Raw genomic sequence first — 16192 nt, 5'->3', positions numbered from 1 at the left:
GTTTGACACCCCAGTTTATACAAATTATTTCTAAACCTGCCAGGCAGGTACCGTCCCCGTCTGCTTTGCTCACTGCTGGGACCTGCATCAGTAACAAATGCACATAATAAATTAACGCAAACTTAACTATTTTACAGTGCCGGAGGTCCGGCATCTGAAACGGTTTCCCTGAGCTCAAGTCAAGGAGTTAGTTAGCAAGATTCATTTCTTCTGGAGGCTCACAGGGAGGATTCCCCCCTCGCCTTTCCTAGCTCTAGAAGCTCCCCACAGTCTTTGCCTCCTGGCCCCTTTCCTCCATCTCCAGAGCCAGCAAAGTCTGGGCAAGCCCGACGCGGACTTCCCTCGGACGTCACCTAACTGTGACGTTCCTGCCTCCTACTTTTTGAATGAAGACCCTGATGATTACCTCGGGTCCACCCAGTTAATCCGGAGTTGTCTCCCCATCTCGACACCCTTCATTTAATCACGCCTGCAAAGTCCCCTCTGCCATGTAAGGTTCCATATTAACACGTTGCAGGGGTTAGGATGTAGACATCTTTGGGGGAGCCATTATCCTGCCTTCTATGGCACCCTTAGGCCTCGGACACACAGGGGTGGAGGACAGTGTTTGGGAGGACGAGTCCCAGGCAGGGGGTTGCTGGCCACAGAAGGACTCAGCAGGGCATGAAGAAATATCCCGAGCCAGCCTCTTGCCCTGTGATTTCTGGCCGCTTGCCATTGGCCCACCCCATCTTCGAGGCAGAGGGCCGAGGTGGCTGGGTGCTATAGTCCATGGGGCAGAGAATGGATCTGGGGTGGGGACAGGGGCAAATAAAGAATAACAAGCTCAGCCTTGGCCGGTGGGGCTCAGTGGGTTGGGGGTATGGTCCTGCAAACCGAAAGGTCATGGGTTCAATTTCTAGTCAGGGCACATGCCTGGGTTGCAGGTTCGGTCTCCGGTCAGTGCACGAGGAAGAGGCAGCCAATCGATGTTTCTCTCCCTCTGTCTCTCCCTCTCTCTCTAAAATCAATAAAAAGAAGGGAAAAAAATAATCAAGAGCCCACGGGAGCCTCACCATTCAAGGTGCTCTGTGGACCGGCTCCTCAACACCTGGGACAGTGGGAAAGGTAGCCTCAGGTCCCACTCAGCCGCGCTGTATCAGAATTTGCTTTTTTTTTTTTTTTTTTTTTGCAAGATCACCCAAGGATGCGTAGGCACATTTTCAGTTTGAGACAGGCGGCTGCACTGGAGGATTTCCATCCATGTGGAGATAAAGGTTGCTGGACATTCTACCCAGGCTGGGTTCATTTGGGTCTGCAGACACGGGTTTGAGCCTCACCTGACATCACAAGAGTGGCCACGAAGAGTAAGAAAAATCCAAAGACCGGATCTCAAAGGACGAGGGACGCACCGCCACATACTCCCTTGAAAACAGCTCTGGATATTCTTAGACATCACACCTACCCAAACCGAGCCTGTGAAACCCCGAGCATATGTTAGATCCATCTAATGACGGAAAGAGCAGGGGGAAAAGATGAAAGGAAGCAGGCTCTAAATCAACGTCTGTTCGGGAGGTGACAGATGTCTGGGTCTTGATAGATTTCTAGACTCGTAAAAAATTTTTTTTCTCTCTTTTCATCTTTATTCATACGTATCCGATGGGTGCTTTTGATATTGCTGTTATTTTCCCCTCACCTACTAAAATTAATTTCCTTCTTTCTAAAGGGTTGGTTCCCTCAAGTGTTACTTTGTGTGAAGGCTTTAGAAAACATTTAACAAAGGTTTGTGTTCCGCACAAAAGCACCCCCGTTCCAGCCGCACAAATGACCCTCTAGCCGTGTCCTGTTGTGAATTGATCTGTGGTGCTTACTACCTTTTCCGCATTTGAGAATGGACTGAAATCCTTGCTTGGGACTGTGTCACTCCTATCTTTCAGTTTAAGAATAAACCATCGGGGTTCTGCTAAGGGTAAGTTAAAAATACATGTTTTGGTTCAAGGTATTAAATAGGTCTGAGTTTCACAGGCTCCTGGCAGAGACGGAACATCCCGTTCCAGCCATGTTGATTTCATGGGAACATCAGGGCTCTGGAACCCCACAGACTTGGGTTTGTCCTCTGGTTTTGCCACTTCCTAGCTGTGTGACCTTGAACAAGTCAGCGAAGGCCTTTGAGCCTCAGATGCCTCTTTAGGGAAATGAGGGAAAGGCATTTGCCTCGCCGTGAAGGGCTGTTGAGAAGTTCAATGGCAGTGGATGACTGGGCACGTAGCAGGTGCTCAGTAAACACCCATGTGCTTCCTCTAGGGCTTGTCATAGGTTAAATGAATTTACCAGTTGATGGCATGTAGCAGGGAGGATATCAATACAATTCAGAGATTTCATTCTAGTTTGCGGTTCTTCTTAAAGGTAGTTGTAGAGCAAAAATCTTGTAGTTGCTTTTACCATTAGTATCGGAAATCCTCAGCTAGACTTCCTCCCTGGCATGGAATGCAGAATGGCTTAAACACACTCAGAAAAAGTGCAAACGTTTTTTATTTGCTAGTGGCTTTTAATCTCGGGAACAGACATAGTTTGCTCCTGTCCTCTGCTTTGGATCATCGGGAACGTGGCTGCCATCTGGGAAGGGGGTGATCTGAGAGAGGCGAGAATGGGGGTGGGCTGAGAATAAAGGCCAGTCGTGAGCGTTGCCGGGGTGACTTGGGTGAATAACTCCAGCTCGTGGAGCCTCAGGTTCCTTCCTGAAGAATGGAGCTGAAAATCGTACAGATATTGCCCGTGCGGCTTGAGGGCTAAATGAACCCCCCTCCACAGAAGAATGGATGCAATCGGTAGTGTTTTCCACGCACTGCGGTACAGCCCTGAAAAAGGCTCGAACACACCAACGGGAGAGAGTCGGACAAAGAAAGGGACGAGCAAATCGCGGAAGAATGTGAACAGAATGAGCCCACTTATTGGGCATGTTCAGCACCATGCAAAAACAAATAATACATAAACGTCTGTAGAACAAAAATGACCCTAGCCGGGTAGCTCAGTTGGTTAGAGAGTCATCCTGACACACCAAGGTGGCAGGTTCGATTCCTGGTCAGGGCACATACAAGAATCAACCAATGACAGCCCTGGCTGGCGTAGCTCAGTGGAGTGAGCGTGGGCTGCGAACCAAAGTGTCACAGGTTCGATTCCCAGTCAGGGCATATGCCTGGGTTGCAGGCCATGACCCCCAGCAACCGCACATTGATGTTTCTCTCCCTCTCTCTCTCTCTCTCTCTTTCTCCCTTCCTTCCCTCTCTGAAAATAAATAAATAAAATCTTAAAAAAAAGATGAAAAAAAAAAGAATCAACCAGTAAATGCACGAATAAGTGGAACAACAAATCGGTGTTTCTCTCTTTCTCTCTTCCCCCCTCTCTCTCTCTAAAATCAATCAATAAATTTTTTAAATGTTTAAAAAAAATGATTTGTAGTAGCACTATAAAGGAAAGCAAAGGAATGATAAGCCCCACTTTCCAGAGGAAGGGAAGGGTGGATGAAGTCAGAGAAGAGCCAGCGGTGTTCCAATGCCTGCAAAGGTGCATATTTTTAGCGAAGTTCTCCCATGTTGTTAATTCGTGTATCTTATTATATAAGATAACCTATTTACATTATAAGATTATATGTTCCATACCGTTTCATGGCTTTTATAGCATTTTATAATACGCTTATATTAGAAGATGCTATGTTCCGTAGATTCTCTTGAGTACTTGCCATCTTTAGGATGAAACATTAACAAGATGAACTGGAGCAATAAACGTGACAGCCGCGCTGCGAACTGCGCGCTGCCGGTGTGAGTGCGTGCGCACAGGCATGCGCAGAGCGCTGCGCACAGCAGCCGGCGTTAGCGTTGGCGGAGTGACGGCGAGGGGCGGGCACCGTGCCGAGCGCCGGGCGGGGATTCCCTTCTTGCATGCACACACCCGGCAGAGCGGGTATTATTCTCCTCATTTTACAGGTGAGTAAATCGAGGCCGTGAGCCCACGCACATCGACTGGGCGCGTATCGCGGGCCAGGCGCCCCGCTGTCGTACTTGCCTCGTGTTAGGCTCATCTTTCCAGCTGTTCAGAGAACTGCCCGGCAAACACAACTTGAAACCAGGGGCTGGCAACCATTTTCCGAATGGGCCTAGAGAGTGGAAGGTTACGCTTCACGGGCTGTAAGATCTTCGTGGCGACGGCTCAGCTCTGCGCTTGGCTTTGGACCGCAGCCGGCGGTGACGCGGCCCATAAAGAGGGGCAGCGCGCCGCCGAGGCAGCGGTATCCATGGGCGCTGACGTTGAAGTTGCATTGAGGTCTCACGTGTCACAAGGGGTCACCTTCCTTTTGATTTTCCCCCCAATCATTTAAAAATGTAAAATGTTTCCTGGCTCACGGGCTATAAAAACACAGGCAGCGGGCTGGAAGTGGCCGGTGGGCTATTGCTCAGCAAGCGTGGCTTTCGGGGACACGACTTGGATTCGTACGGTATACTCAGCTTCCGGCTGCATCTGGCGCTCAGTACACGTGTGATGGGTGCGTGAATGAGGGAATAGAAGCTGATATCTCAGAAGGTCTACTGTGGTGATATATTTTCTTTACTTTAGGCCACAACCCCGGACGTCACTAGGGGAACCTTTTTTTAGGGGACACCACGGGTACCCCCGTGGGGATTACGGGTGTAGCCTGGGGCTGTCCCAGGCAAACCGGGATGCACGGTTAATATCTCCCACCAGGCAGATGATTCCTCACCATAGCAACAGCCGGGCCTCTGTGCGTGTGTCTGCACACACGCACGTCCATGAGGATTCAACAAAGTTACTGAATTTCCCCCACAACTTCTGTTTTGAAAGGTTTTAAGCCTGCCATAACTTTGCAAGGATAGAGGAAGGACACTGATCACTCATGTATTTGTCAGCCTGATGGAGCCATTTTTGATGCTGTGTCACTTTCATTCTATCTATCTCTGTATCTGCACATCTAGATGTATATCTATCTACCATTATTTTGCCTAAGAATCGGGTGCAGACAGCGTGACACTTTACCCTTGAATATGCAGCGTACGAATCCCAGGAACAGAGACATGGTCTGCAGAGCCGCCGTGCATCCGTCACACGCAGGAAGTTTAACGGTGATCGTCTGCCCTTCCGTCAGTATTTTAATTTCCCCGCAAATGTGTTTTAGAGCCACATGGTTTTTTTTTTGTTTTTGCTTTTGTGTTTTTGTTTTTTTGTTTTTGTTTTTGAACCAGGGCCCACTGGAAGATCACGCGTGGCATTTAGCCGTCCCTTGAATCCAGTCTCCGGGAAGCCAGAGCAGACCGCTGGCCTCTTTCTGCCTCCGGTGGTGCTGCGGTTTGAAAAGCTCGGGCCATTTGGTTTGTGCAGAGCGTCCATTCGGATTTGCTCGATTGCTTCTTGTGATTAGATTCGGGGTCAACATTTTTGTCAACAATACTGCGTGGGTCATGTGTCCCTCAATGGGTCCCCTCAGAGGCACGAGGTGTCATCGTCCCATGATCGATGCTGTTAACCTTGTAATGGTTAAGGGAACTATGACTCCGGACAGGAAGTCACTGAAGAGCGTGAACAGGAAAAGACAAACGGGCACAAGGAGTCCTGTCTGGCGGACAGTGGGCCCAGCTCTCAGGGTTTCCCAGGCTTCAGGGCGACTGAATGCAACTGGGGAAAGAGCTGGCTGCTCCTTGCTGGGTGGCTATCTGTATGCAAAGCAGCGCCCTGGCTCAGCGACTGTAGATTTATTGATTGCGTTACTGCGCATGACTCGGTGGTTCGGGCGGGCTGCTGGGGTGCAGCAAATCTCGCCCTGGCACTTGCATTAGCTTTCACATCGCGTAGCTGCAAAGACAGAGGACGTGGTCAGCCTCCCCTCCTCTGTGTGCTCTTTCCAAGGGCAGCGGTTTGGACACATGCCACCGTGTTCCACGCCCCCCTTTGCCTCACCTGATGACAGTTGTTCCCTCGTGATCCCTCCAACCTCTGCTCTGCTTGCTTCTTTACCCCAGTCCATCCTCCCTAAAACAGCCTCGGGATTTTTCCAAATTCAAGCCAGATTACCAGGCCTCTCTTTCTGGAAACGTTGCCTGTCCTCCTTAGAATAAACATCTAAATGCTTTGGCCTGCTCTGGTTGGTCTGGCCCTTACCTTTCTCTCAGTCCTCATTTCCTTCCACTCTGTGGTCTCTGAACCCCAGCCACAGTGGTTTCTTTCTGTTTCACCACAATGCTTCTGCCTCAGGGCCTTTGCACACGCTTTACTGTTGTTTCTCTACCCAAGACAATCTTCTTTCATTCTCCCACTAAGGTTAACTACTTGTATTGCATGCTCACTAGAGACCGGTGCGATTTCAGGTATGGCTGGATCCAGAGGCTCCAATGAACTTCTTAGGGATCTTTATCTCTTGGCTCAGTGTTAGCTTTACTTACAGTTTCTTTTCTCATGGTGGCAAGATGGCTGCCAATATTGCCAGGCTCCCATCCTACCCCCTTGGTAAGTCCTATGAAAAGAGAGTAACTTTTCCTAATACTCCTTATAAAAATTGTGAGGTCGGTATTCATTAGATCACCACAGGTCACCTACCGATTCCTGAGCCAGTCCTTACGGACGGGAGGAGAGCAGACACTCACTGCTCAGGCCTGGGTCTTGCACCTACTCCTTAGAAGGGGGTGTGTGCTGGCCTTTCCCAAGCCTCATGGGCTGACAGTGGGAGAGGGCTCCCCACCGGAAACAGCGTCCCGTTCCCAGTAGAAGGGGCGTGGGTCCTGGGCAGCAAAAGAAAAGGTGCCTGTGACTGACTCTTGTCAGGACCTAAGGAGATCATGGCGGAAGCAGCCCTAGCCCATTGTCCTGGAAGATAAAAAGCCTTGCATACATAAAAGCAAAAAGTAGTAACAAAATGAGAGTCAGCAACATTTGATGTGGTGCTGGCGGGGATGTGATGTTGGTACGGACTTGGAGGTCTCGAGTCTGGAGTCTGGACTACCGGGGGGATGGTCTACCTTAAGCGAGAATGTTGTGGGGAAGGCTGGGTGGGAGGGAAGAGCGGGCAGTTTGATCCTGAGGGTTTGTGTGGGTGTGGGCGTGGGCGTGGGTGTTGCGGGTGATGGCTGCTTCGGTGTCACTAGTGTCTTTTTTCATTGATTGATGAGAGAGGGAGAGGAACATCGATCTGTTGTTCCACTTATTTATGCATTCATTGGTTGATTCTTTTTTTAAATTGTTCTTTATTTCAATGAGTGTATCCTTATGTCTGAATGGCTCTTTTTTTATGCCGCTGAGGTCCTCAGTAAGTTCCTTCAGAATCTTTATAAACAGTGTTTCGACCTCTGCATCTGATAGATCGCTTATCTCCACTTCATTTAGCTCCTTTTTCTGGAGTTATCACCTGTTCTTTCATTTGGGCCATGTTTCTTTGTCTCCTCATTTTGGCAGCCTCCCTGTGTTTGTTTCTATGCATTAGGTAGAGCTGCTGTGACCCCCCCATCTTGGTAGTGTGGTCTCATGTTGTCCTGGAGGGTCCAGTGGCACAGCCTCCCCTACCCCCCAAGCTGGGGACTTGAGGTGGACCCTTGTGTGGGCTGAGTACACCCTCCTCTTGTAGTTGACCTTTGGTTGCTTTTTTCCATTGGTTGATTTTTGCATGAGCCCTGACCGGGGACCGAATGTGCAACCTTGGCGCATCTGGACGACCCTCTAACCAACTGGGCTACCTGGCCAGGGCTAGATGCCATTAGTTTCAAAATTAGTTTCAGTTTTCAAGGTGAGGAACCCAGACCCTGACAGAGGAGAAGTGACCGGCCCACCCACCCACAGTGACAAACCCTGACTCCTGCCGTCGCTCCCTCCAGCCTGGCATTATTTTTCATTTTTTGTCACTTTTCCTTTGTCTTGAGGAAAGCACATGTGAATTAATTTTGAAAGCCAAAGGAGAACAGCACAGGCATTTTTAGCGGCAAAAGCAATTGGGTTTTCCGAGGCCGGTGGCAGCCCTGATTGAAGACGGCCGGCGGTCAGCACCCTTGGGAGAGCGGCAGCGGCCCTCGGGCTGCGTCTTTCACACGTGCAGTTTGGTGAAGGTGAGAATAGTGGAGGCTGCTGCCAGTCGTTTTGTGTAGTGGTCACTGATTGCTGCTGAAGTATTTATGGGACGGCAGAAGTACTGCCTCCACACTCCAGGGGTTGCCACGTCGCGTGCCGAACGGCACGGACCCATTTCTCAGAGCCGGACGGAGGCCCTCGGTTCTTCACGCCTAGGAGAGATTCCAGGAGGCCGTCTGTCCAGCGGGGCTGAGAACGACCTCTGTATCAATCTGCTTGTGCCTTTGGGCAGGATGCCCCTTCTTCCGGGCCGCCGTTGGCCCGTGCCATTCATTACCCAGGATGGTTTTCGATGATACGAGGATGGAGCTTTAAATACCACGGGATCACCTGGCTAAACTTGTTGTTCACATCTCTCAGTCTAGCCCCGGCTGGCGTAGCTCAGTGGATTGTGCTCGGGCTGCGAACCAAAGCATCGCAGGTTTGATTCCCAGTCAGGGCACGTTGCTTGGGTTGCAGGCCACGGCCCTCAGCAACCGCACGTTGATGTTTCTCTCTTTCTCCCTCCCTTCCCTCTCTAAAAATAAATAAATAAAATCTTTTAAAAAATCTCTCGGTCTTTCTGATGACCCCAGGAAGAAAAATTCAGCTTTATGTTAGTATAGTTTTAATGCCTGGGGTTGATTAACCTAACAATGAAAATTTAATGACATCGGTTTTTTTAAAAAATTATTTTGTATCCGTGGTTTCCCTTCACCTTCTCTCTGCGTGGCCAGTGATAACCCGTTTTTCGTTTATAACAACAGCAATACCATCGTTTGTACGGTGCCTACTAGTTCCGGGTGCTTTTCTAAAGGTTTTATTTTATACAGATACCTCTTTTAATTCTCTCAAGATACTGTTATTATTCTCATGTTATAGATGAGGAAGTTAAATCACAGAGAGGTTAAAGCACTTGCCTAAGGTCACACAGCTGGTAGGTACCAGAGGCGGGATTTGAACCCAGAAAGTCGGCCTCCAGAGCCTGTGCCCTTCACCAGTTCTATCTACTTCACTGACACGTGATGTAATGTTTCCTTTTAAAATGTATTTACGGGGGAAAAAAGGGAGTGGGGACAGGACTCGCTGAGAATCAATGGAAAGAAAAACAAAACATGAAATGGAAAGGAAAGCAGTGCCCACGGTTTTAAATTACTGAAACGTGGGCAGTACTGGCCGCGCTCGAAATCGAGAACTCTGTACATGGGGAAACTGCCGGCATCAGGCACAGGAAGACGCCAGGTGGGGGCCCCTGAGTGTGTTTGAAGACACGGCACCGGCAGCTAACAAAATTGCTTGCCTAGAATGAGAAGCGTTTCCTTCCACAGCCGGAGCCCGTAACTTCCTTGCACGGCGCCTGGCCTCCCGGATCCCGTAGATGCGACCTTGCTGGAGGCTGAGGTCTGGTGTCCTTCAGGGAGGCGCTGGCCGCCTCCTGAAGGACCATCATTTAGCAGGTGGCTTGAGGCACCGTCTGTGCAATGAGTGCGGGGTGTGCCAGCTGACCTTTGGCCGCAGTCATTAACAGGCTTTTTGCACAGTACTGTCACCTCCTGTGCCCTGCGTGGGCGGAGACGGAGACGGAAAGTCTGCATGCAGCCACATGCAGCTCACCTTGCCTTCTCTGTCATCCCCTCCCCCTCCGCTTTGCAGACAAACCCTAACTCTAATCCCTACCCTAACCCTACCCGAACGCCCACCCTAAAAAAAAAAAACAAAAAGGAGATTTCGAGATTCAAACATGCTGGCAAGTAATTTTTAAAAAAGAAGATTTTAAAGCATAGTGTGGCCCAATAAATCCCACTCACAAGCCAGATTTGACCTGAGACTGCTCTAAACTATTTTGAATAGAGAGGTCAGGAGAAGCACGTCTGAGTGGCAGGAAGTGACAGGGAAAGCTGTTGATTGACGTAAGGACACGGTGCTGACTTCCAGCTTGACGGTTACCGTGGTGGATAAGCTGACTGTCGCCAGTCAGAGTGAATTACATAAGATTCCCTCCATGAACATTTTAAGGCTTTCTGGATTCCTTTCTCTGTGCTGAATTTTACCACCTTTTTTTTTTTTTTTTTTTTGATGAAATGACCCAAAGGGCAGATTCCCCCTCCCTTTTCCATGGGGATGAACATTCCTCTGGATTAGCTCGTGTTCCTCCCAAGGGCTCTCCAGGCAGCAGTAAGAGAGACCCTGACAACCCTGTCCCGGGCTCTGTCTGTGACCTCCCCCAGTGCTCAGCTGCTGGGAGCCTCCGCGGTCTCATTAATGTTGGAAAAACACTTTGGGTCTCTAGCTGAAAGATACCAGGAAAGGCAGGGAGTAATTATTTTGTTTTTCTCTCATTCTCAGTGTGCAGAAAAGCCGTCAGCGGCAGCCCGAACCTTCTCTATCAAGAACGGGAGGCTGCCGTTAACGGAGGGGCGGTTAATGGAGGGGGGAGGGAGATGGCAGAGGCAGAGAGAGACAGGTGGACCCTGGGGAGAGAGAAGGGCCTGTTCCGGCCTCTGGCTGAAGACGGGGCGCCTGGTGCTGATCAGACCCCTCCTCTGCCTGCGACCCATCATATTTCTATGTAGCTCCGCTGACATCCGCTTGTTAGGGTCCACTCTCGTCAGGTCCACTTATTTGCCTTTTTTAAAAAAAGATTTTATTTATTTACTTTTTTTTAGAGAGAGCAAAAGGAAAAGAGAAAGAGAGGGAGAGAAAGGTCGATATGTGAGAGAGAAACACCTGCAACCCAGGGATGTGCCCTGACTGGGAACTGAACCAGCGACCTTTATGGTTTGCAGGACCGATGCCCAACCCATTGAGCCACGCCAGTCAGGGCTCCATGTTTTCACATAGAAAAGCCTCCGTGAGGCTTCCTGGCCAGCAGCAGAGGCGGGAGGTGGACACTGGCCACAGCCGGCAATGACAATGGCAGCTTCGACTTACTGTGCACCAGCTCGCTGACCCCTCACTGATGATTGCCCCCATTTTACAGGCGAGAGAACTGAGGTTCAGTGAGGATAAGCCATGTGCCTAAGGAAGTGGATGAGCTGAAATTTGCACTCAGCACTATCTGGATTCAGCTTAATCAGTTGCTTCTACTTTAAAAGTACACCCAGAATCTGCCCACGTTTCCCCACCCCCGCTGCCTACCGCCTGGCCCAGCCGTGGCCCTGCTCACCTGCACTACAGCAGCTGCTTCTCCTCTGACCTGCCTGGTTACACCCTCCCACCGCCCTCCGCCCTCCAGCCTGCTCTCGACCCAACTACCCCAGCCAAGCCATGCAGAGCTCCCCCTCTGCTCAAAACTCTCCTTATCCTGTGAAAGCCAAAACCCTCACCCTGGCTTACAGGCCCCCGTGTTCCCTTTGTGTCCTCCCCTCCTGCCATTTGTCCCCTCACTCACTGCTCTTCAGCCACACGGCCCCCCCTTACACTTCCCTAACTGCGCCGGGCAGACTCCTGGCTCAGGGCCTTTGCACTGGCTGCTCCCACGGCCTAGCACGCTCGTCCTGAAATATCCACGTGGGCTTGCTCCAAGGCTTTGCCCACAAGCCGCCTCATTGATCCTTCTCTGACAATCCTTTTTAAAATCACATTTTTTTCCCCTGATTCTTTCCTCTTTCTTTTTCTCCCTGGTCTCCTCATTATCTAACATGCTCTACTACTTACTTATTTTGTTTGTGGTTCACCCCCCTCCCCTCCACTAGATGTCAGCTCCATGAAGGCAAGGTGTTTCGTCTGTCATGCTCTCTGCTGCATCGCTCTTGGTTGGAATGTGGATGTGATGGCTGGATTTAGGCAGTCATGGTGGATAATGAGAGAGGTAACCATGACAGTGGAATCTACAGGCAGTCACGCAACAAGATGGAAGGAGCCTCTTTTTTTTTTTCGTAAAAGAAATAAGCTTCCACCTTGTTAAAGTTCCTGTGATGTTGGGTCTTTGCTGTTCCATAGCCCAAGTTCATTCTAACACAGAAGGAGGACAAGTGAACTGTGGATTAGAAATTAGAAGGCCTGGGTTCTAGTCCCGTTTCCCCAACTCATGTGTCATGTGAATTGGGGGATAAAGAAGAATAGTGCCTGGTACACAGCAGGTGCTCAGTAAACACTTACTGACTGAATGACTCCAAGGCTATCATTCTGTTCACCACACACAGTGCCCTCCTGGACTACCAGGAGGCAGACTTCTTGTCTGCCAGACTTCCATACACTTGCTAGCACTTGCTACAGTCAGACATTTCCATGTTCTTCAATGTGTGGGGATAAAATCGTGGTATCTTGTCGTCGTGGGTTTCACGTGCCCATCTTAATATGCCTGGGCATGCAGGTGTTGACACGCCTAAGGGACAGTGGCTTTGTGTCCCCCTTCCAGCTGGAAGTTGGGCACTCCAAAGTAGATCATCTCCTGCCATTTCTTAAGCAAATGGGAAATGGGTCTTGGTTCTGGGTTATAATAAGACAAGTGACTCATGTAAAACAAAAGTAGCATCCGCACTGCACACCCAGGTTTAATATTTAGGGACAGTTGAAGCTCAAGGAAAAGGCAGAGTTATTAATAAACAGTTGAGGGGAAGTGTGAAGCGAGCATATGAGAATCTTCCATTGAAAAGCGACTGGAGTTAGCATCCAGAATAAAACCCTGCTTGGCATGTGGTTCTGCTCGTCTGCAAATGGAGAGATGTATTGTTTTAAAAATAATGAAGTCTCATCTGCATGTTTGGGAGATGGCTCTCCACTGGCTTAAGACGCTTTATTGATTTGCAGTGATCTGAATACGCATTAGTCTCCATCGCCGAACCAAATGTTGCCGCTCTGTGCACCTGCACGCGCTCACGGAGGCAAAGCTGGCATTGCTAGAAGAATGATGTCTGGGGTCCTCAGGAATTACATTTGGGGTCCTCTGTGGACCCTAGAATTCCTGTCAGTTAGAACAGGGACCTGAGCAACCACGGAGTCCGGTTTTCTTCAATCCACATGGAAGAAAGAAAACAGAGGCCCAGAGAGGTGCAGCAACGTGTCTAAGGACACACAGCAAGTCCGTGGCAGAACCGGGATTAGAATTCAGGCCTCTCCCAGCGTCAGCAGTTGTGTTTTCCACCACCTCTCTGTGTCCCCCATTTCAGTCCCACTTTTAACACATCCACGGACCACCTGTGCTACTATTTACGTCATGTTTTTCCCCCGAGGTCGACTCACTTTTAAAAATACAAAGACGTTTCTTTCCAAGGAAAACACATCGCAAGTGTAAATGAAAACTCTTAGTACCAAAAGAGAAAGCAAGCAAAAATTAAAACCAGGCAAACAGAGCCACGTGACGCAGCTCTAGGCAGGCGGCTGCCGTTGTTAAGACAGTAACTGGTGTGGAACAGAAGTTGCCTTTGCTCTGCACGTCGGGTTGAAGATGTAGACATAGCGAAGGGTTCTCAGAAGCCTGGACTGAGACCTGCCCTCTCTCTGTCCAAAGGAGACAACAGCAAGCGAAGAGAGGTGCTCAGGACCAGCAGCAGCAAACCGAGACATCCCCCTTGTCGTAATCGGGAATGCAAAAGGGATGGATTTCTCCCAACGCTAATAGGTACCATTTAAAACCATCCCAAGAAACACCACAGTGTTCACTTTCGATGAGTCTGGACAGTGAGAGCTTCCCTCTCTTTTCATCTTTCCCTCGTCCTTTGCAGTTAGGTGAGGCCGAGTAGCAAGTGATGTGTAGGGAAAGCGAAGGGTCAGGCAGCTTCCAGGAACCTCCTTTAAAAGACGGCTGTTTGGGCCCTTGGTGTTATTTCTTCATCTCTTCCACTTTCCTGTTGGTCGGATTTGGATCTGATGGCTGGATTTAGGCAGCTGAAATGGACAATGAGGTGACCATGAGAATGGAGCCTACAGGCGGTAGGGCAACAAGATGGAAGGAGCCTGGCTCTCTGGGTCTCTTGCTTTGTGTGTGTGTGTGAAAGAAATAAGCTTCCACCTTGTTAAAGTTCCTGTGTGATGCCGGGTCTCTGCTGTTCATAGTCCAAGTTCATTGCAACACAAAAGGAGGACAAGTGAACTCTGGATTAGAAATTAGAAGACCTGGGTTCTGGTCCCATTTCCCCAACTCGTGTCTCGTGGGAATTTGACAATGACAAAGGAAACAGTCCCTGCTCCGCCACCCTCAGCACCTGTCCTAAACTCCCACGAGGTTTGCCCCCTTGGGAATTCTCAGTTCTGCTCAGAGCTCTGTGTGATTCTCTTCCAAGGCAGTGGCTGGGGGGCGGGGGCGGGTATCCAAGGAGGGAGCAAGGTGGGGGCTGATGTCTGCCTGAGTGTATATCCCGGGCGTCACCCCGACTAGTAGGGGATCGAGGCACAGATGGGACCGAGATGTGTGAGGGCGTCGGCGTTGGAGGGACAGCAGCCCCTGATAACGGCTAAGGAGCGTCGCACAGCGAGCGCGTCTGTCCTTAAACCACCTTACCTTCTTCCCCGGAGCCACCCCAGGCACGCCTCCACGCAAGCACACCCAGCCCGTGCCTGCCTTCCCCTCACAGCATCCTCAGCAGCTGCACAGTGGTTAAGTCTTTAAAATAAAGCATTGAAAACCTCTCAGAATTTAGCAACAATCACCATGGATACTCATCCCTGATATCCTTTGTTACCATGGCAACATTCCACCCTTCACCCCCCATTCCCCTCCCCCATGGTGCCTGTTTACCCTGAGACTGACACGTTGGTTATGGTGAATGATAGGAGAAAAATGGGAGAGGAACGTCCAAGGGCGTAGAAGCATGAAATACCTTGCCAGAAAATAGGTATTTTTCCATTAGTGTAACAAGTATGCTTCACGCTCCTCTTTTTATCAAGGATAGATGACTGTGGGTCGCAGGGGGGAAGAGGAAGATCAGGGATGAATTAAAGCTTACACAATCCCTTTTGTCATGTCCTGCAGGTGGTTTTTAAGAGGAGTTCTGGCTGCATTGAAAATGTGATCAGTAGCCATCCGGGAGTATTGGACCGTTGGGACCATTTCACACATTTCTTGCAGGTCTCCAGAACACTCCAGGAAACCCTTTAGAAGAAACACGCACTTGTGCAAAGGTGTCCCTAGCACCCTTTGCGGGATGGCAAGACGCGGAAAAGAAGCACCTGATGGCAGGTGCGTGGTTATGCAAGGTGATCACAGAGACACGGAGAAATCTTTTGTAGCCTTTACAAGCGACAAGTAGGACGTGGCTGTGTGATGACTAGTCCAGAGGAGTAAGGGTGAGCAAACCCAACACAACAGACTTGCTCCCAGTGACACAGGCGTGTGTCTGGAATGTTCGTATGCACCCTGAGCAAGATTGGAGCCACTCGGGGGATTCTGAGCTCCTTTGGGTCAATGACCTTTTTAAGAATCCAAGAATGCCTTGGACCACCTCCCCAGGAAAATCCCCAGACAGACAACATTTTACACCCACTTCTAGGAGATTCCTTGATCCACTGAGGTCCAATCTTGGGTCACCCCTTCCTACAGAGGTCCATCACCTTCAGGTGTAAAGCATAACGTTCATTCAGTTCACTCTTGGTCGCTAAGTTATTTAATTCCGTCAAAAAGCCAAAACCCAAACCAAAACGTTCAGAGACTTCTTTGCTGTCTGTTCTCTCGCTAGAACCTGAGGGCAATGGCTTCGTAGGTTTTCTTTACTGTCCGCATCTCCAGTGCCTGGAAGAGTGTCTGTTCCAGTAGTAACTACTTACTATTTCCCGAATGAAGGATTCGTCGAACAGCACGTCCGAATGCAAAGTGTCGTGGTTAGAATTATGGCTTTGCATGGGAAGCATCCGTGGTATACCATGTTGTTGAAACCATTTATTCACATTGCCGTTCAGTGCCCAATACTTCCCTGGGGACATTGCCCACAATTTATCCATCCATGCTACCCCTGGCAGGCATTTGGAGTGGTTTCCAGTTTGTTTTGTTTTGATTTTTTTTGTGATTATGGCGAGTACCACCTGGAACATTCTCACACATGTCTTGCGGCGAACAGATGGACTCATTTCTCTCCGGCGTGTGCCTTGGGGATGGGCCTGCTGGAGGAGAGCGTAGATGTCTGTTTTGTTCTAATAGATGCTGCCAGTTTTCCAACATGGCCGCAGCCACTCGCGC

The sequence above is a fragment of the Phyllostomus hastatus genome, unplaced genomic scaffold (genome assembly GCF_019186645.2).
Source record: "Phyllostomus hastatus isolate PE091 unplaced genomic scaffold, TTU_PhHast_1.1 phas_contig_1162, whole genome shotgun sequence".
NCBI classification, from domain to species: Eukaryota; Metazoa; Chordata; class Mammalia; order Chiroptera; family Phyllostomidae; genus Phyllostomus; species Phyllostomus hastatus.
The sequence above is the reverse complement of the archived record's forward strand: the minus strand, read 5'-3'. Positions refer to the sequence as shown.